We start from the raw sequence: 18,990 nt of genomic DNA on the forward strand, positions 1-18,990 counted from the left end.
GGAGTGCACTGGAATAGTCAAGGCCAGAGTTAACAGAGGCTTGGATGAGGGCTGCGGTGGCGAGAGAGCTGAGGGGATGTTGCAAAGGTGGTCTTGGTGATGGTGCAGATACTTGGCCAGAAACTCATCCTAAGTTTAACTATGGCATCAAGGTTACAAATAGTCTAGTTCAGCTTCTGACAGCTGCCAGGGAGAGAGGTGGAGTCCATGGCAGCGTAACCGAGTTAGTGAACGGATCAAAGTTAATGGGTGGGATTTCCTGGACTTTCCTGCTGATGGGATCTTGCGGCCCTGCCAAAATCGGACCCTCCCCCACCTGCAGTGGATCCCCCAGTGTCACGGAGAGCAAACAACACAAACGGCTTTCGACTTCTCAGAGTGGGCGGCACGCTGACACAGTGATTAACACTGCTGCCTCACAGCGCCAGGGACCTGGGTTCGGTTCCCGGCTCAGGTCACTGTCTGTGCGGGGACTGCACATTCTCCCCGTGTCTGCGTGGACTTCCTCCGGATGCTCCAGTTTCCTCCCACAGTTGGAAAGATGGGCGGCACGGTAGCACAGTGGTTAGCACTGCTGCTTCACAGCTCCCAGGGTCCTGGGTTCAATTCCTGGCTTGGGTCACCCTCTGTGTGGAGTTTGCACATTCTCCTCTTGTCTGCGTGGGTTTCCTCCAGGTGCTCCGGTTTCCTCCCACAGTCCAAAGATGTGCAGGTTAGGTTGATTGGCCGTGCTAAGAAATTGCCCCTTAGAGTCCTGAGAGGCATTGGTTAGGGGGATTAGTGGGTATAATATGTAGGGATATGGGGACAGGGCCTGGGTGGGATTGTGTTCGGTGCAGACCCAATGGGCTGAAGGGCCTCTTTCTGCACTGTAGGGTTCTGTGATGTGCTGGTTAGGGTGCATTAGCCATGATAAATTCTTCCCCGGTGTACCCGAACAGCCGCTAGGGGATTTTCACGGCAACTTCATTGCTGTGTTAATGTAAACTTTACTTGTGGCACTAATAAATAAACTTCAGACTTTCAGCGGGACTGGAAAATCCCAGCAGCAGCCATTAACGTGCTACCTCCACCATCAGAAATCCTGCTGCGGGGGACTGGAAGATCCCAAACAGTGTTAATATTTAGTTGGAGGAAATTCCTGCTTGGCCCTCAATGCAGGACAAACCAAACTAGTGGGGATTTGAACGAGGTGGTAATGAGGAAGAATTGGGTGTCAGTGTACGGGGAAACGAATGCTTTGTTTTTGAATGATGTTGCCAAAGCACAGTCGGTAGGAAGAGAGTCAAGGATCAAAACTTGGGAAACTCCAGAGATAACGATGTGGGAGTGGGATTCTTGTAGTTTATATTTTGTAGCTAAGCTAGAAATTCATCAGGATGCCTAAGGGGCACAGTGGTTAGTGCTGCTGCCTCACAGCGCCAGGGACCTGGGTTCCATTCCCAGCTTGGGTCACTGTCCGTGTGAAGTTTGCACGTTCTCCCTGTGTCTGCGTGGGTTTCCTCCGGGTGTTCTGGTTTCCTCCCACAGTCCAAAGATGAGCAAGTTAGGTATATTGGCCGTGCTAAATGGCCAAGATGTTTAGGTGGATTAGTCATGGTAAATGTGTGAGGTCATGGGGATAGGGTGGCCCCTAGGTAAGATACTGAGTCAGTGCAGACTCGGTATGACAAAAGGCCTTGTTTTGCATTGCAAGGATTCTATGATTTATCCAGTTCGAGAGGATTGATCAGGACTGACTGGATCCATCAGGATTCTATCAGAACCAATGGGATCTATCAAGACTTGCGAGAATCTTAGTATTTATCGAGATCCTGGGATTTATCAGGTTCTTGGGAATCAGTCAGAACTGCAGGGATTTATTAAATCCTTGGAACTTTATCAGAATCCTGTGAAATCATCAGGTGTGGAGATGCTGGCGTCAGACTGGGGTAAACACAGTAAGAAGTCTGACAACACCAGGTTAAAGTCCAACTGATTTATTTGATAGTAAACTCACAAGCTTTCAGGGTTTGCACCTTCGTCAGGCGAATGGAGAGTTTACTATCAAATAAATCGGTTGGACTTAAACCTGGTGTTGTCAGACTTCATACTGAAATCATCAGGTTCCGGGGGATCCTGTGGGTTAGTCAGGATTCTGAGAATTCAATCAGGATCCTGGGATTTATCAGACTGAAGTGATTTATTTGACTGGATCTGTTGACGGGCGTGACAACACAAACCTTCAATATCTCAAAGCAGGTTCCAAAAGCGAGGAGGATTAGAAAGTATCTTTTCCTGGATTGATCATGCTGAATCCCATTTCTATTGAACATTTCACAGCTTACGCTGTCACAACAGCCAATGAAGTACTTTCAGAAGTTGGGCCCCTGGTGTAATATCAGAAACGCAGCAGCCAATTAGTACACAGCAAGCTCCCACAAACAGCAATAAATTCAATGACAGATAATCTCACATTTTTCAAATCACAAAGTGGTTGAGGGACAGATATGGCCCCGAAAATTGGAAAGAGCTTCCTCATTTGTTTTCAAAGGAATACCATGGGATAAGTTACGTCCACTCAAGTGCATGGACTGGTCCTTAGCCTGATCTCTCATCTGAAAGATGGTGGGTCTGAGAATCGCTGTAGCATCTTGCAGTCCAGCCCATGGCTCGCTGAGATTTGAAGGAAGTCCATGGTCTTGAGTTTTCAGCCCTTTGAACACTGGAAATCCCTCTGCTCGTGGTCTTTGACCGTTTAGCTCGGTGGGATAGAGTGATCTCATCCTTATAGGACAGAGTGCAGCACTGTTGTTATCTTGATTATTCATCTGCAACCCAAGTTTTGACCACAGTTTGCACCAGGGTGGTGGGATATGTGTGTGAGGTACAAGTGTCAACGGAGAGTTCAGGGATCCCACTGTGCAGTTCAATAAAGTGTTATAATCCAGGTCAGAAACTCCAAAATGTTTCATGAAGTCCATCTGGATCATAAGTTTTGCATCTTGAATGTGGCTAGGATAAGCATGATAGATTTCACTTTAGGATGATTCAAATGACCCAAGAGGGAGCTTTCATCAAACAAAGTTTATTTAAGAATATAGTTAACATGTATAGTAAGAAAATTAGCAATAACCTTTACCAATTACAAATAAGAAAAAACAATCATGATATGGTATAACTCTTAATAAATATATCCAAAATGTTCCCATCAAACAAAACTTCCCATAGACAAAGAATCCTTCCCACAAGTTTAACACAGCAAAGACGAATGGTCACGTGATACTCGAACTGAGTCCTTTGGATGAATGCTGCAGTTCTATTGAGGCACACACAGACAGGCTTGGAGTCAGAACGGCTTCCCAGAACACCAGGGAGAAACTCTGATTGAGCCACTCACAGCAGGTTTTCTAGAACGAAGAACAAAGAAAATTATAGCACAGGAACAGGCCCTTCGACCCTCCAAGCCTGCACCAACCATGCTGCCCGACTGAACTAAAACCCCCTACCCTTTCAGGGACCATACTCCTCCATTCCCATCCTATTCATGTATTTGTCAAGATGCCCCTTAAAAGCCACTACCGGATCCGCTTCCACTACGTCGCCAGCAGCGAGTTCCACGTACCCACCAGCCTCTGTGTAAAAAATCTGCCTCATACATCTCCTTTAAACCTTGCCCCTCGCACCTTAACCCTGTGCCCCCAAGTAATTGACTCTTCCACCCAGGGAAAAAGCTTTTGACTTTCCTCTCTGCCCATGCCTCTCATAATCTTGTAGACCTCTATCAGGTCTCCCCTCAACCTCCGCCATTCCACTGAGAGAAAACCAAGTTTTTCCCACCTCTCCTCATAGCTAATGCCATCCATGCCAGGTAACATCCTGGTAAGTCTTTTCTGTACCCTCTCCAAAGCCTCCACATCCTTCTGGTAGTGTGGAGACCAGAATTGAACACCATGTTCCAAGTGTGACCTTACTAAGGGCCTGTAAAGCTGCAACATGACTTGCCAATTTTTAAACTCAGTGCCCCAGCCAATGAAGGCAAGCATGCCGTATGCCTTCTTGACTACCTTCTCCGCCTGCATTGCCACTTTCAGTGACCTGTGTACCTGTACACCCAGATCCCTTTGCCTATCAATACTCTTCAGGGTTCTGTCATTCACTGTATCTTTCCTATCTGTATTAGACCTTCCAAAATGCATTACCTCACATTTGTCCGGATTAAACTCCATCTGCCATCTCTCCGCCCAAGTCTCCAACTGATCTATATCCTGCTGTATCTGCTGATGGTCCTCATCGCTATCTGCAAATCCACCAACCTTTATGTCGTCCACAAACTCACTAATCAAACGAGTTACATTTTCCTCCCAATCATTTATATATATTACAAACAGCAAAGGTCCCACCACTGATTCCTGAGGAACGCCATTTGTCACAGCCCTCCATTCAGAAACGCGTCCGTCCACTGCTACCCTCCGTCTTCTATGACTAAGTAAGAAGCGTCAGAACAACAGTTTAAAGTCCAACAGGTTTATTTGATAGCATAAACCACAAGCTTTCAAAGCGCTGCTCCTTCATCAGGTGAGTGGGAGCTGTATTCACAAACAGGGGATATAAAGACACAAACTCAATTTACAAGATAATGGCTGGAATGCGAATCTTTACAGGTAATCAAGTCTTAAAGGTACAGACAATGTGAGTGGAGAGAGGGTTAAGCACAGTTAAAGAGAGTGTTGTCTCCAGCCAGGACAGTTAGTGAGATTTTGCAGGCCCAGGCAAGTCATGGGGGTTACAGATAGTGTGACATGAACCCAAGATCCCGGTTCAGACCATCCTCATCTGTGTGGAACTTGGCTATCAGTTTCTGCTCAGCGATTCTGCATTGTCTTGTGTCGTGAGAGGCCACCTTCATGTTTGTAAATACGATTCCCACTCACCTGATGGAGGAGCAGCACTCTGAAAGCTTGTGGCTTGTGCTACCAAATAAACCTGTTGCACTTTAACCTGGTGTTGTGAGATTCTTACTGTGCTTACCCCAGTCCAATGCCGGCACCTCCACATCATGGCTTCTATGACTGAGCCAGTTCTGTATGCCCCTTGCTAGTTCACCTCTGACCCCAGGCAACTTCACCTTCTACTCCAGGAAGGCAAGAAGCCTTGCTTTCAGCTAACCAGCAGAATTTCCAAAAACCAGGGAGAGAGAGAAAAACTCTTCTTTCAGCTTGATGTCCTTTCTAAAAACTTAAACTGCTGCCAGCCAAACAGAAAATGAAACCTTAAATTCACTTGATAGGAAATAAAACTGTCCAAAAACACATGACCTTCCTCGTAACAATGCAGGGTCATAAAAAAATCCCAGAATAAAAATAAACAAACCCCATTTAAACCATTGAAGGAGCAATAAAAGGACTTCTCCAGCCAGAGCAGCAACAATGAGAAAAATAACTTACAACTGCAGAGAACATGATTTAAAAAAACATTTCTTAAAGGTACACTAACGTCAGATAAGTTAGTCATTGCTCCATGTTGCTTAGCTTAATTAAGTGTCTAGTAACTCAATCAGTTTGCAACATGCATTAAATCATAGCCAGGCAAAGTGGCATGCACCATTCTGACTTGGAAATATATCACTGTTCCTTCGCAGTCGCTGGGTCAAAGTCTTGGAACTCCCTTCCTAACAGGAATGTGGCTGTACCTACACCACAGGGACTGCAGCGACTCAAGAAGACAGTTCACCACCACCTTCTGAAGGGGTAATTAGGGATGGATAATAAACTCTGATCTAAACAGCAAAACCCACATCCTTCAAATGAAGTAAGTAAATATACAAATACTGCAGCTACAAGAGCAGGTCAGAAGTTTGCGATTTGAAATGATTTAATTTATTATTGTCACATGCATTGGGATACAGCGAAAAGTGTTGTTTATTGCGCACTGTACAGTCAAAACATACTGTTCATAGAGTACATAGGGGATAAGGAAAGGAGAGTGCAGAATGAAGTATTACAGTCATAGCTAGGGTTAGAGAAAGATCAACTTGGTATAAGGTAGGTCCATTCAAAAGTTCAGCTTCCTATGGCGAGTAACTCCTATCCTGACTTCCCAAAGCCTGTGCACTATCTACAGGGGTGGGAAATAAGTGCTGGCCTAGCCAGCGATGCCAATACCCCCCATGAATTAATTTTAACAAGTGGACCAAATGGGTGACCAGAGCATTGAGTGGCAGGGTGGATTGAATGGCAGAAACTCTTGGGCCTTGATTTAATTCCTCCCCTAACACAATGGCCAACAAAGCATGGGGTGAGTAGTTAAAATGGCAGAAATTTTAATCTGAATGCCTCCCCAAGCTGCCATGTTCTGGGCACTGCAGTTTGAACAGTGGTGAGATTTGAAATAGATAGATCTCTGTTACAAGAGTGGGGAGGCGCATGACTATCTGTAACTGTAATTAGAATCCTTCACTGGAAGGTGATGGTGGCGTGGTGGTATTATCACTGGACTGGTATTCCAGTGACCCAGGGTAATGCTCTGGAGTCCTGGGTTCAAATCCCACCATGGATGGTGCAGTTTGAATTCAATAAAAATCTGGAATTACTGATGACTATGAAACCATTGTCAATTGTGGTATCGTTATTCAAGCAGGAAGTAGGGAAAGACCAAGTAATTACAGGCCGGTGAGCCTAACATCATGTGGAAGGTAAGATCATGAGTTCACTGATGGCATGAAAACTGGAGCCATGGAAAATAGTGAAGAGGAAGGCCTTAGATGACAGGAGAAAAAAGAGGAGCTGGTCAGATGGCAGGACATTTCGGAGGAGAGACAGCACAGGAATGCACAATGAACGGTAGGACGCTAGGAAGAGGACCAGAGGGAGCTTGGCAAAGATCCCTGAAGACAGCAGGAGAGGTGTATAAGATGGTTAAGAAGGCATGTGGAATTATTACTCTTCACATTTTAAAAATTCTTATATTGCTGTATTATTGACTATCGTAAAACCCATCTGGGTCACTAATATCCTTTAGGGAAGGAAATCTGCTGTCCTTATCCGGTCTGGCCTACATGTGACTCCAGTCCCATAGCAATGTGGTTGATTCTCCACTGCCCTCTGAAATGGCTAAGCGAGATACTCAGTTCAAGGGTGATTAGAGATGGACAACAAATTCTGGCCCAGCCACTGATACCCATATAAATAAATAAATTGTGATTGCTGCTTGTGTGTATTGCAGAGAATCTGGTTATGGAAGCTGCGTTAAAAGCAATCGACTGCATAACACAAGATGTTGTGAGTTCGGAGCCAGAGTAGACCATTCAGCCCCTCAAGCCTGCTCTGCCATTCAACAAGACAACCTCCATTTTCCTTTCTACCCCAATAGTCCTTCAAAACTCTATCTTACTGTGTCTTGAATATATCCAATGATCCAACCTCCACTGATACCTGCGGGGGGGTGTTCCACAGACTAATTCCCCTTTGAGAGACGACATTCCTCCTCATCTCCGTCTTCAATGGAAGATCCCTTATTCATAAACTGTGCCCCACCACCCCCGCCAGTTTTAGATTCCCCCACGAGAGGAAAGATCCTCAGAATCTTAAATATTTCAATAAGATCGCCCCTCACTCTTCTAACCTGCAGTGGGTACAGGTCCAACATCGTCATCGTATTTATTAATGATCTGGATGAGGGTATAGTTGGGTGGATTAGTAAGTTTGCTGATGACACCAAAGTCGGAGGTGTGGTAGATTGTGAGGAAGGGTGTCATAGTTTGCAGGGTGACTTAGACAGGTTGCAGAGCTGGGCCGAGAGGTGGCGGATGGAGTTTAATGTGGAGAAGTGTGAGGTAATTCATTTCGGTAGGAATAACAGATGTGTTGAGTATAGGGCTAACGGGAGGACTTTGAATAGTGTGGAGGAGCAGAGGGATCTAGGTGTATGTGTACATAGATCCCTGAAAGTTGGGAATCAAGTAGATAAGGTTGTTAAGAAGGCATACGGTGTCTTGGCATTTATTGGTAGGGGGATTGAATTTAGGAGTCACAGCGTCATGATGCAACTGTACACAACTCTGGTGCGGCCGCACTTGGAGTATTGTGTGCAGTTCTGGTCCCCACATTACAGGAAGGATGTAGAGGCTTTGGAGAGGGTGCAGAGGAGGTTTACCAGGATGTTGCCTGGTATGGAGGGGAGATCCTATGAGGAGAGACTAAGAGATTTGGGGTTGTTTTCGCTGGAAAGAAGGCGGCTAAGAGGGGATCTTATTGAAACATATAAGATGATTAGAGGTTTAGACAGGGTAGATAGTGATAGCCTTTTTCCTAGGATGGAGAAAGCTAGCACGAGGGGGCACGACTTTAAATTAAGGGGGGGTAGTTATAGGACTGATGTCAGGGGTAGGTTCTTTACCCAGAGGGTGGTGAGGGACTGGAATGCCCTGCCAGCTGCAGTTGTAAATGCGCCTAGTTTGGGGGCGTTTAAGAGATCTGTGGATAGGTTTATGGACGAAATGGGATTGGTTTAGATTAGTGGGTTAGTGTTGTTTTTTTTAAAAGCTGGTCGGCGCAACATCGTGGGCCGAAGGGCCTGTTCTGCGCTGTAGTGTTCTATGTTCTATGTTCTGTGTTCTAACCTTCCATCATATGATCACCCTTTCATTCCAGGAATTAGTGAACCTTCTGTGATGCCTCCAGTGGATATGCATCAAAACCGGAAACTGTATGCTGTCCTCCAGCAATCTGTACAGCTTTAGCAAGACCTTCCTATTTAGATACACTGGGGACAAACATGCAGCTCACAGTGTATACAGGCAGAGACTTAACTTGCTGTAATCGTCCGAGTAAGAAGTCTCACAACACCAGGTTAAAGTCCAACAGGTCTATTTGGTAGCACGAGCTTTCGGAATGTTGCACCTTCCTCAGCTGATGAAGGGACAGCGCTCCAAAAGCTTGTGGCTTGTGCTACCAAACAAACCTGTTGGACTTTAACCTGGTGTTGTGAGACTGCTTACTGTGTCCACCCCCGTCCAACGCCGGCATCTCCACATCGTATCTGTCCGAGTAACACCTTCAGGTGGCTGATAGACAGATTCACACCGACAGACAGACACATGGATTGGCTCACTAACACAAAACACACAGACACATATACACCTACACATGTACACACATACAAACACATATACACATACACAATACACATACACATATACACACAAACATATACACATACATTCACAAATACACACACATATGTACACACATACACACAAATACACCTATGTATATACACATGCAAACACATATTCATACACACACAGCTGCCTCTAATATTGAGTCCTAATACATGTTTTGAAGTCAGCAATTTAAATATTGAACAAAGTACATTTTCCGACACCAATGATTCAATTCTCTGTCACTGAGTTTGGACAATTCACAGAGTCTGAGCGCCATCAAGTGGAGGGTTAGACACTGGATTGTCAGACCTCAGGCCCTCGATCTGTTCCACGGCAGCAATCTTCATGTTGCTCTTTCTGTCGGCCTGCCTATCATTCTCTCTCAACGTTCAGCCTTTTGTTTTCTGTTGACTTGTGACTCCCTACCCCATCACTTGCTCTTTCCCTCTCTCTCTCTCTCTCTCGCTCTCTCTCTCTCGCACTCGCTCTCTCTCTCACTCTCTCTCTCTCTCTCCCTGTCTCTCACTCTCTCTCTCTCTCTCTCACTGTCTCTCACTCTCTCTCTCTCTCTCCCTGTCTCTCACTCTCTCTCTCTCTCTCACTGTCTCTCGCTCTCTCTCTCACTCTCTCTCTCTCTCACTGTCTCTCACTCTCTCTCTCTCTCTCACTGTCTCTCACTCTCTCTCTCGCTCTCTCTCTCTCTCTCACTCTCTCTCTTGCTCTCCCTCTCTCTCGCTCTCTCTCTCTCTCTCTCGCTCTCTCTCTCTCGCTCTCTCTCTCTCTCTCACTGTCTCTCACTCTCTCTCTCTCTCTCACTGTCTCTCTCTCTCTCTCGCTCTCTCTCTCACTCTCTCTCTCTCGCTCTCCCTCTCGCTCTCTCTCACTCTCTCTCTTGCTCTCCCTCTCTCTCGCTCTCTCTCTCTCTCCCTCTCTCTCGCTTTCTCTCTCTCGCTTTCTCTCTTGCTCTCTCTCTCTCTCTCGCTCTCTCTCTCTCGCTGTCTCTCGCTCTCTCTCTCGCTCTCTCCCTCTCGCTCTCTCTCACTCTCTCTCTCGCTCTCTCTCTCTCTCTCGCTCTCTCTCTTGCTCTCCCTCTCTCTCGCTCTCTCTCTCTCGCTCTCTCTCTCGCTCTCTCTCTCTCGCTCTCTCTCTCTCGCTCTCTCTCTTGCTCTCTCTCTCTCGCTCTCTCTCTCTCGCTCTCTCCCGCTCTCTCTCGCTTTCTCTCTTGCTCTCTCTCTCTCTCTCGCTCTCTCTCTCTCGCTCTCTCTCTCTCGCTGTCTCTCGCTCTCTCTCTCGCTCTCTCCCTCTCGCTCTCTCTCACTCTCTCTCTCGCTCTCTCTCTCTCTCTCGCTCTCTCTCGGTCTCTCTCTCTCTCTCTTGCTCTCTCTCTCTCTCGCTCTCTCTCTTGCTCTCTCTCTCTCTCGCTCTCTCTCTCTCTCGCTCTCTTTCTTTTCCTCTCTTTCTTCTCAGTTGCTACTTGAATCGCTTCATTCCACCCACAGAGCAGTTCGGGAGGAAGTTCCAGGATTTTGACCCAGCGATAGTAACAGAATGGTGATATATTTCCCAGTCAGGGTGGAGAAGAACTCGGAATAATAAAATTTTAAATGTAAGCCAGCCATTCGGCCCATTGGGCCTGTGCTGTCTCTTTGAAAGAGTTATCCAATGAATCCCACACCTCCTGCCCTTTCTCCCATCCTCCTACAATTGCTTCCCCTTCAATTATTTATCCAATTATTTTTGATTGCTGTTGAATCACTTTCCAGTGCCCTATCAGACAGCATATTCCCCACCCCCTCCCCACCCTCCTCCCCACCACCTCCCCTCCCCTCTCCAAACCCCGCTCCGCCCTCCCCCTCCCCATCCCCCATTCCCCTTCCCCCTCTACCCCCTCCTCAGGGGGTGGGAGCAACAGAGATCACAACCACAACAGCCATGATCTGAGTGAAAAGCAGAGCAGGCTCAAGTATAACGTGGGTGGCACGGTAGCACAGTGGTTAGCACTGCTGCTTCACAGCTCCAGGGTCCTGGCTTCGATTCCCGGCTCGGGTCACTGTCTATATGGAGTTTGCACATTCTCCTCGTGTCTGCGTGGGTTTCCTCTGGGTGCTCCAGTTTCCTCCCACAGTCCAAAGATGTGCAGGTTAGGTTGATTGGCCATGCTAAGAAATTGTCCCTTAGTGTCCAGGGATGTGTAGGTTAGAGGGATTAGTGGGTACAATATATGGGGGTAGGGCCTGGGTGGGATTGTGTTTGGTGCAGACTCAATGGGCCAAAGGGTGTCTCCCTGCACTGTAGGGTTCTATGGTATAACTATCCTGAAGTGCTGAGTCCATGGGCGGTACGGTGGCACAGTGGTTAGCACTGCTGCCTCACAGCACCAGGGATCCAGGTTCAACTCCCAGCTTGGGTCACTGTCTTTGTGGAGTTTGCACATTCTCCCTGTGTCTGTGCGGGTTTCCTCCCACACTCCAAAGATGTGCTGATTAGGGTGTATTGGCCCTGAAGCTGTTCATAATTTTGAACATAAATCTCCCTATAATCCTCTTTATTTAAAGAACAGCGGTGCCAGTTTCTCTAATCTGTCCAAACTTGGAGCTATGGGTATGCAATTGCAATTGCAGCCCAGTCCTCGGAGCTATGTCAGGTTCACACTGGATAGAAAAATTAGAAGCTTAGGTGCATTGGTCGTGCTAAATTCTCCCTCCATGTACCCGAACAGGCACCAGTGTGGCAACTTAGGGATTTTCACAGTAACTTCATTGCAGTGTTAATGTAAGCAATTTGTGGCAAAAAAAAAGTTTAATTACGATGGGCTGAATACCCTCTTCTCTGATATAGTCAATAACATGGACTGTCCCAATGTGCCCGATGAACAAGCCATAAATGGGGGGTGTAAGCTCCAGGCTGAAGTATCGGAACAGAGAGAGGGGCTGATCACGCTGCAGTTCAGTGACTAACAATGGCTTTGAGTCAGAACATTGAGAGTTCATTCCCATTCCAGACACTTGAGCAAGGCTGGCACAGCACTTGAGGGAGTGCCGCACTGTCAGAGGGTCAGTGCTGAGGGAGTGCCGCACTGTCAGAGGGTCAGTACTGAGGGAGCACCGCACTGTCAGAGGGTCAGTACTGAGGGAGTGCCGCACTGTCAGAGGGTCAATACTGAGGGAGTGCCTCACTCTCAGAGGGTCAGTACTGAGGGAGTGCCACACTGTCAGAGGGTCAGTGCTGATGGAGTGCCGAACTGTCAGAGGGTCAGTACTGAAGAGTGCCTCACTCTCAGAGGGTCAGTGCTGAGGGAGTGCCGAACTGTCAGAGGGTCAGTACTGAAGAGTGCCTCACTCTCAGAGGGTCAGTGCTGAGGGAGTGCCGCACTGTCAGAGGGTCAGTACTGAGGGAGTGCCACACTGTCAGAGGGTCAGTGCTGAGGGAGCGCCGCACTGTCAGAGGGTCAGTACTGAGGGAGTGCTGCACTGTCAGAGGGTCAGTGCTGAGGGAGTGCTGCACTGTCAGAGGGTCAGTACTGAGGGAGTGCCGCACTGTCAGAGGGTCAGTGCTGAGGGAGTGCCGCACTGTCAGAGGGTCAGTACTGAGGGAGTGCCGCACTGTCAGAGAGGGCCACCTTTGAGTGCTTTGTGAAGCTGGGATCCTGTCTGTCAGCTCCATGTTACATATTAAAGGTCCCATGACCAGTATTGGAGGAAGTGCAGAGTTCACTCTACTGCCTTGTCTAATATTTAACCCTCCCAATACATTAATAAAATGCACACAATGATCATGATCACGTTTCGACTTGTGAAGACTTACTTTGTAATAATGATTGTTATAATTCCTACATATTAACTGTCAGCAAACTGCAAAAATTGACCTGAGATTGCAAAAGACTTGACATTGCGGTCTGTCTTGGAGTGTTTTTTCCATCACGTGCCTGGGATCTATACGGTCCATGTTCTATAATCCGATGCCAACCAGGGAATGTCTTTATAGTGTCAATGTCAGACACAAAGGGGCAATCTAAAATCCCCCCAAACCACGGAGCATCTGAGAATGGGTGGGGTGCGGGAGTGTGAGTTTCTGTAAAGCACGGATCTTCTGTGAGTGTAAACAGGAGTGGCACCTCTCCTTCACATGAAACGGTGGCAACAGAATGGGTGTGGCTTCGGAGAGGACTTTGGCCAATTTCCGACATGCGATTCTTGAGTTGAACAGTCTTGGAAAGGTTAGGGAGATAATCCTTTTCCTTGTTACAAATATGTTGTTCTGGAAACAGGTTTCTTAGAGATCTTTGAGATCTTAAGCCCAGCTTTCCTCCACCTGCTTGTTATGTTTTATTTAGTCATTCTCAGGATGTGGCAATCGTTGGCTAGCCCGCATTTTTTTCCAATCCCTAATCACCCTGACAAAGGTGAGAGTGAGCTGCCTTCTTGAACCCACTGCAGCCCACATGGTGTAGGTGCACCCACAGCGCTGTTAGGGAGGGAGTTACAGGTTTTTGACTCGCTGACAGTGAAGGAAACTGGGAGAGTCAAACTGCAGGATGGGAAGGGGGGGTGGGGGGCTGGTTCCTGGGAGGGTCCAACTATGGATGGGGGGAGTGTGGCGCTGGATCATGGGAGGGTCAAACTGCAGCAGGGAGTGGGGAGAGCTGGATCCTGGGAGGGTTCAACTGTGGAGAGGGATGCTGGATCCTGGGAGGGTTCAACTGTGGCAAGGAGGGTGAGGTGAAACAGGAAAGAGAGAGTCGGGTGAGGCCCAGGGAGTTTTATCTTTTTGGCGGGAATGAGATGGAGACAGTGGCTGAATGACAGTGTGGGAGTACGGGACTGGAGTCACATATAGGTCAGATCAGGTAAGGATGGCAGATTTCCTTCTCTAAAGGACATGAGTGAACTGCATGAGTGGCCCTCCTTCACCTCAGAGGCTGCGAGTTTTTTTAAAGAATATTTTTATTCATTGCCGCAAAATGCAACAAATCCAAAAATCTCGGGCAGGACAGAGTGACTATTATTCCACAGTTACACACAGAAAAGACCAGCAAATATTCGTACAAAGAACTCCAATGATCAAATATTGAATCCACTGTAGGCAGTGTCTCCTCTTGTACGGATAAAGAAAGGATACCAGGAAGAGTGGGGGAATGTCAGGGTAAACCAAGAGCAAAGATAAACGCAAAATACAGCAGATGCTGGAATCTGAAACAGAAACAGAGAATTCTGGAAAACCTCAGCAGTTCTGACAGCACCTGTGCAGAGAAAGTAAACTCTCAAAAACCATAAGGACGTGGCTCCATGGTGCAGCACCTTCTCCTCAGGATGACAGACACAGAACTAGGTAATGTATAGGACTCTCATGGACAACATACAAGCAACCAGTCCCTATGTCCTCATCCCAGGATCACTTACCAAGAAAAGGATAACCCAGGAAAAGGGAAACACCAGGTTACTGCCATCAGTACAAGATGTGACCTGCCAGTGTACACTCTCATATACAGGGGCCAGTAAGCCAAGGATGCAGACACCTTGCTTAGGCTAACACCATTACAACCACATCTCTCCACCACATCAGTCGCACTGATCAGGTTTCTCATCATCAGAAAACATTTTCAACTGGGGGCAGCACGGTGGCACAGTGGTTAGCACTGCTGCCTCACAGTGCCAGCGCCCCGGGTTCGATTCCCGGCTTGGGTCACTGTCTGTGGAGTTTGCATGTTCTCCCCATGTCTGCCTGGGTTTCCTCCAGGTTCTCCAGTTTCCTCCCACATTCTGAAAAACGTGCTGGTTAAGTGCATTGACCTGAACAGGCACCAGCAGTGTGGCAACTAGGGGAATTTCACACTAACCTCATTGAAGTGTTAATGTAAGCTTTACTTACGACTGATAAATAAACTTCAACCAAGAAAACCCTCCCTACAAGGAGAAGAAGAATTGTCAAGACATCATCAACATGACTGTTCTCCTGGAAAGATAAGGGAAGCCCTGTAGGATTAACTAAAATAGATCAGAGACTATACCCAACCAACTAAATAAAGAAAGGAAGCCCCAGAGAGAGAGGGGAGTATCAAAACTAACAAACAGACACCAGACGTGACTTTGCCACATAGACTTTTGTAGAAAGGATACCAGGAACCGAACAGCACAATCTCAGAAGGTTGCCCCCCTCTCCACTCCCCGCCCCCACCCTCTTCCAAACCCCCTCGCCACCCCAGAGCCCAAACCTAGAAGACAGACAGACTGGAAGTCTCCATGTAAAACCAGTTGGAGGAGGCAGCCTCCAACCAGGCTAATCTCTAACCGGAGAGAGTTTGTAGCCATGGTGAACTGAAGCCCCCAGCCTCGCTCTCAGGCCCTGTGGCCATCAGGACTCTACAACCCCAGGGACACCAAAACTCCAAAAAGTGAAACTCCCCAAAAAGGGATGTCTTGGTGAAGGGCAACCTACTCCCCATCCAACATCCCCTCCACCTGACCTGGATATAGATAGCCACCGCTGCCCTAACCTATTTAAAGACACACCAGAATAAGGGCCAACAAAACAAAAATACTCACGTCACTCGTATACATTGGACAAAGCAAACTACCCCTGTCTACAGGCACTGCAGAGACACCAGTTAGGCCCTGCTATGAATGTGATTCGATCCATGTCCCCCCATCAGAGAAACCCCAACAACTGGTTAATATGCCCACTGCACGTTCCCTGACGCAAGTAATCAGGTAACCCCTGTCACCAATCACACGGTCAAATTAAAATAGAATAGGCGAGGCAACCAAAAGAATTAGTCAGCTATGCCCAGGCATGTACCAGAACAAAATTCCTCCACTCCAATAACACCAGAGGCGCCAACAACAAAAACAAAATGAACTTCATATTTTTTAGGATTCACGATCTTGTTTTTAGACTCAGAGAAACTCTATAGTGCAGAAGGAGAACATTCGGCCCATCGAGCCTGCACTGACAACAATCCTACCCAGGCCCATAACCCCACGTATTTACCCTGCTAATCGCCCTGACACTAACGGGCAATTTATCAGTTGTCAGCACTTCTCAGGAAACAAGGATTCTCAAATCCCAGAACAACAAAAGGAAAACATGGGGTGGGGGGGGGGGGGGGGGTGGTGTCCTCACCCACAATGAGGACTTATATGGCCATGTTGCCCATCTCCACACCAAACCACCTGCCCACCACCCTGCTGTGGAGCAACTGCAGCAGGCGACGGTGCAGAGGGACCTCGGGGTCCTTGTGCATGAGTCGCAAAAACCCAGCCTGCAGGTGCAGCAGGTGGTCAGGAAGGCGAATGGGATGCTGGCCTTCATAGCGAGGGGGATTGAATATAAAAGTAGGGAGGTCTTGCTGCAGCTGTATAGGGCATTGGTGAGGCCGCAGCTGGAGTACTGTGTGCAGTTTTGGGCGCCGTACTTACGCAAGGATATTTTAGCCTTGGAGGGAGTGCAGAGGAGGTTTACTAGGCTGATACCGGAGTTGAGGGGGTTGAGCTATGAGGAGAGGCTGAATAGATTAGGCTTGTACTCGTTAGAGTTTAGAAGAATGAGGGGAGATCTCATTGAGACGTATAAGATGATGAATGGGATGGATAGGATAGAGGTGGAGAGACTCTTCCTGCTCAGAAAGGATAGTAGGACTAGGGGGCACAGCCTCAAGATAAAGGGGGGTGGTTTAGAACGGAGTTGAGGAGGAACTTCTTCACTCAAAGGGTGGTGAATCTCTGGAATTCTCTGCCCGTTGAAGTGGTGGAGGCTGCCTTGCTAAATATTTTTAAGACGCGGGTTGATGGGTTTTTGATGAGAGAGGGGATTAAGGGTTATGGGGAGAGGGCGGGAATGTGGAACTGAGCCACGACAGATCAGCCATGATCTTATTGAATGGCGGGGCAGGCTCGAAGGGCTAGTTGGCCTACTCCTGCTCCTATTTCTTATGTTCTTATGTTCATCTAAAAAGTAAAGTGAAGGGTCCTAAACATCACCGCACGTAAAAAATAGTAAACCAGGTAAATACTACGCAACCCTCATATACAAACTACTCAGTATTCTCCCCTATGGAAAGAGAAGGGCATTGTCGTTGAGAATTCTGATTAATTCTAAATATGCAACCTGAGGATAATTAGCAGCTAATGTTTAGTATGTGGTTTGAGAATGATACAAAATATCTAAGTAACATCTTAATAACATCTCTAAGAGATAAATTTGTAACATGCCATTAAAATGAAAGATGCATTCTTAAGAGATATCAGCACAAGTCAATCAGTAAATTATCAATGCATATCTAAATCAGGGGAAAAATCCAATAAACAAAAGTGCCTTCAACAGAACTGGTTTAAACTGGTTAGAGAAATGCTGAATCATAAGAAGCTATCTTTGGGAAAGAACTTCCATAAAACAGACAGACAAATGATAGGTCAATACTTGAAGGGGTCAAAATATGATTGATTGAAGGATGTTCCATTGTTAGGTTAACAGATCAGTGAATGAGTGAAATTGCTTTTAATTAAGAGCTGGGCTGATTAATCTGATAATGAAAACTTATAACCAATTCTGCTCTTTGGCATGAAATCGGAGATCTTTTCGAAAGCTGCCAGCTCATTCGCTGTGTAGGTAGAACCATCTGGCCAAAATGAGATTTGTCTTGTCTTAATTATATGTTTGCCTGAATATTGATAATCTGTGATGTTTTTGATTTGAGCATTTCAATGTTTTAGAAAAATCTAGTTTAGTCAAAGAATTTCATTGAACTGAATAAACTTCTTTTGCCTTTGTAAAATGAAATGTTTAATAAAAAGATTTAGTCTGTAAATTAATCAGGCCACCTAAAAGATTTTCCCACAACACTCCCCAATGGAAGGAAAGCGTCCCACTTACTACAGCCTCCCTTGTTCCACCTTTGGAGCACATTAGTAGTTGATTACGATCAAAAACACAAAATTAGACAATCCTGATTTTCACAGGATAATCGGCTGTAAACGTTGGTGTGCTGATATACCAAAACGCCTTCTCCGGAAAACGGACAACATCACAAAATCAGGATTAAAATCTCAAGGGAACAAAGTTCAGGATTCATGGTGAACTGCAGGATAAAATAACCATCCAGGGAGCTTGGAAAGTCCAAAGCCGTGACAGGATCATAGGACAACATTCAGGATCTATCCAGGGTTTCATCAAAGTCTCTGTCACCTCCCCAAAGCCCCAGTGAGAAAAACCCAGGCCCTGGCGGGTAGCAAGGACCCGACACATCCGACCCCCCCCCCGACTTCGACACTTCTCGGTGAACAACGAAGACATGACAATGTAAGACCAGTTGGAGTCTTCGATCGACCCCAGGCCTTGAAGGCCGGATGCAATGTGCTCCATCAAACTCCAAACACCCTCCAGATTGAGATCGTGGCAGCCAGTTCTCCAATGCAACTGGGAATTTATCCCCAACTCTCCGAAAATTATATGATTTCCATGTTTGTACCAGTCTGCCATGTGGGACCTTGTCAAACGCCTTATTAAATTACACATAAGCTATATCCACAGCCCTTCCCTCATCAATTTTCTTTGTCACCTCTTCAAAAAACTCAGTCAAGTTGGTGAGACATGACCTTCCCCGTACAAAACCATGCTGCCTGCCACTAACTGGTCCATTTTCTTCCAAATGTGCATATATCCTGTCCCTCAGTATCTTCTCCAAAAGCTTCCTCACCACCGTCATCAGTCTCAACAGCCTATAATTTCCTGGATTATCCCTGCTTCCTTTCTTAAACAAAGAAACAATATTAGCTATTCTCCAGTCCTCTGGAACCTCACCTGTGGTCAAACAGGATGTGAAGGTATCTGTTAAGATCCCAGCTATTTCCCCC

The sequence above is a fragment of the Carcharhinus amblyrhynchos genome, chromosome 11 (genome assembly GCF_965287045.1).
Source record: "Carcharhinus amblyrhynchos chromosome 11, sCarAmb.v2.hapA, whole genome shotgun sequence".
Lineage (NCBI taxonomy): Eukaryota > Metazoa > Chordata > Chondrichthyes > Carcharhiniformes > Carcharhinidae > Carcharhinus > Carcharhinus amblyrhynchos.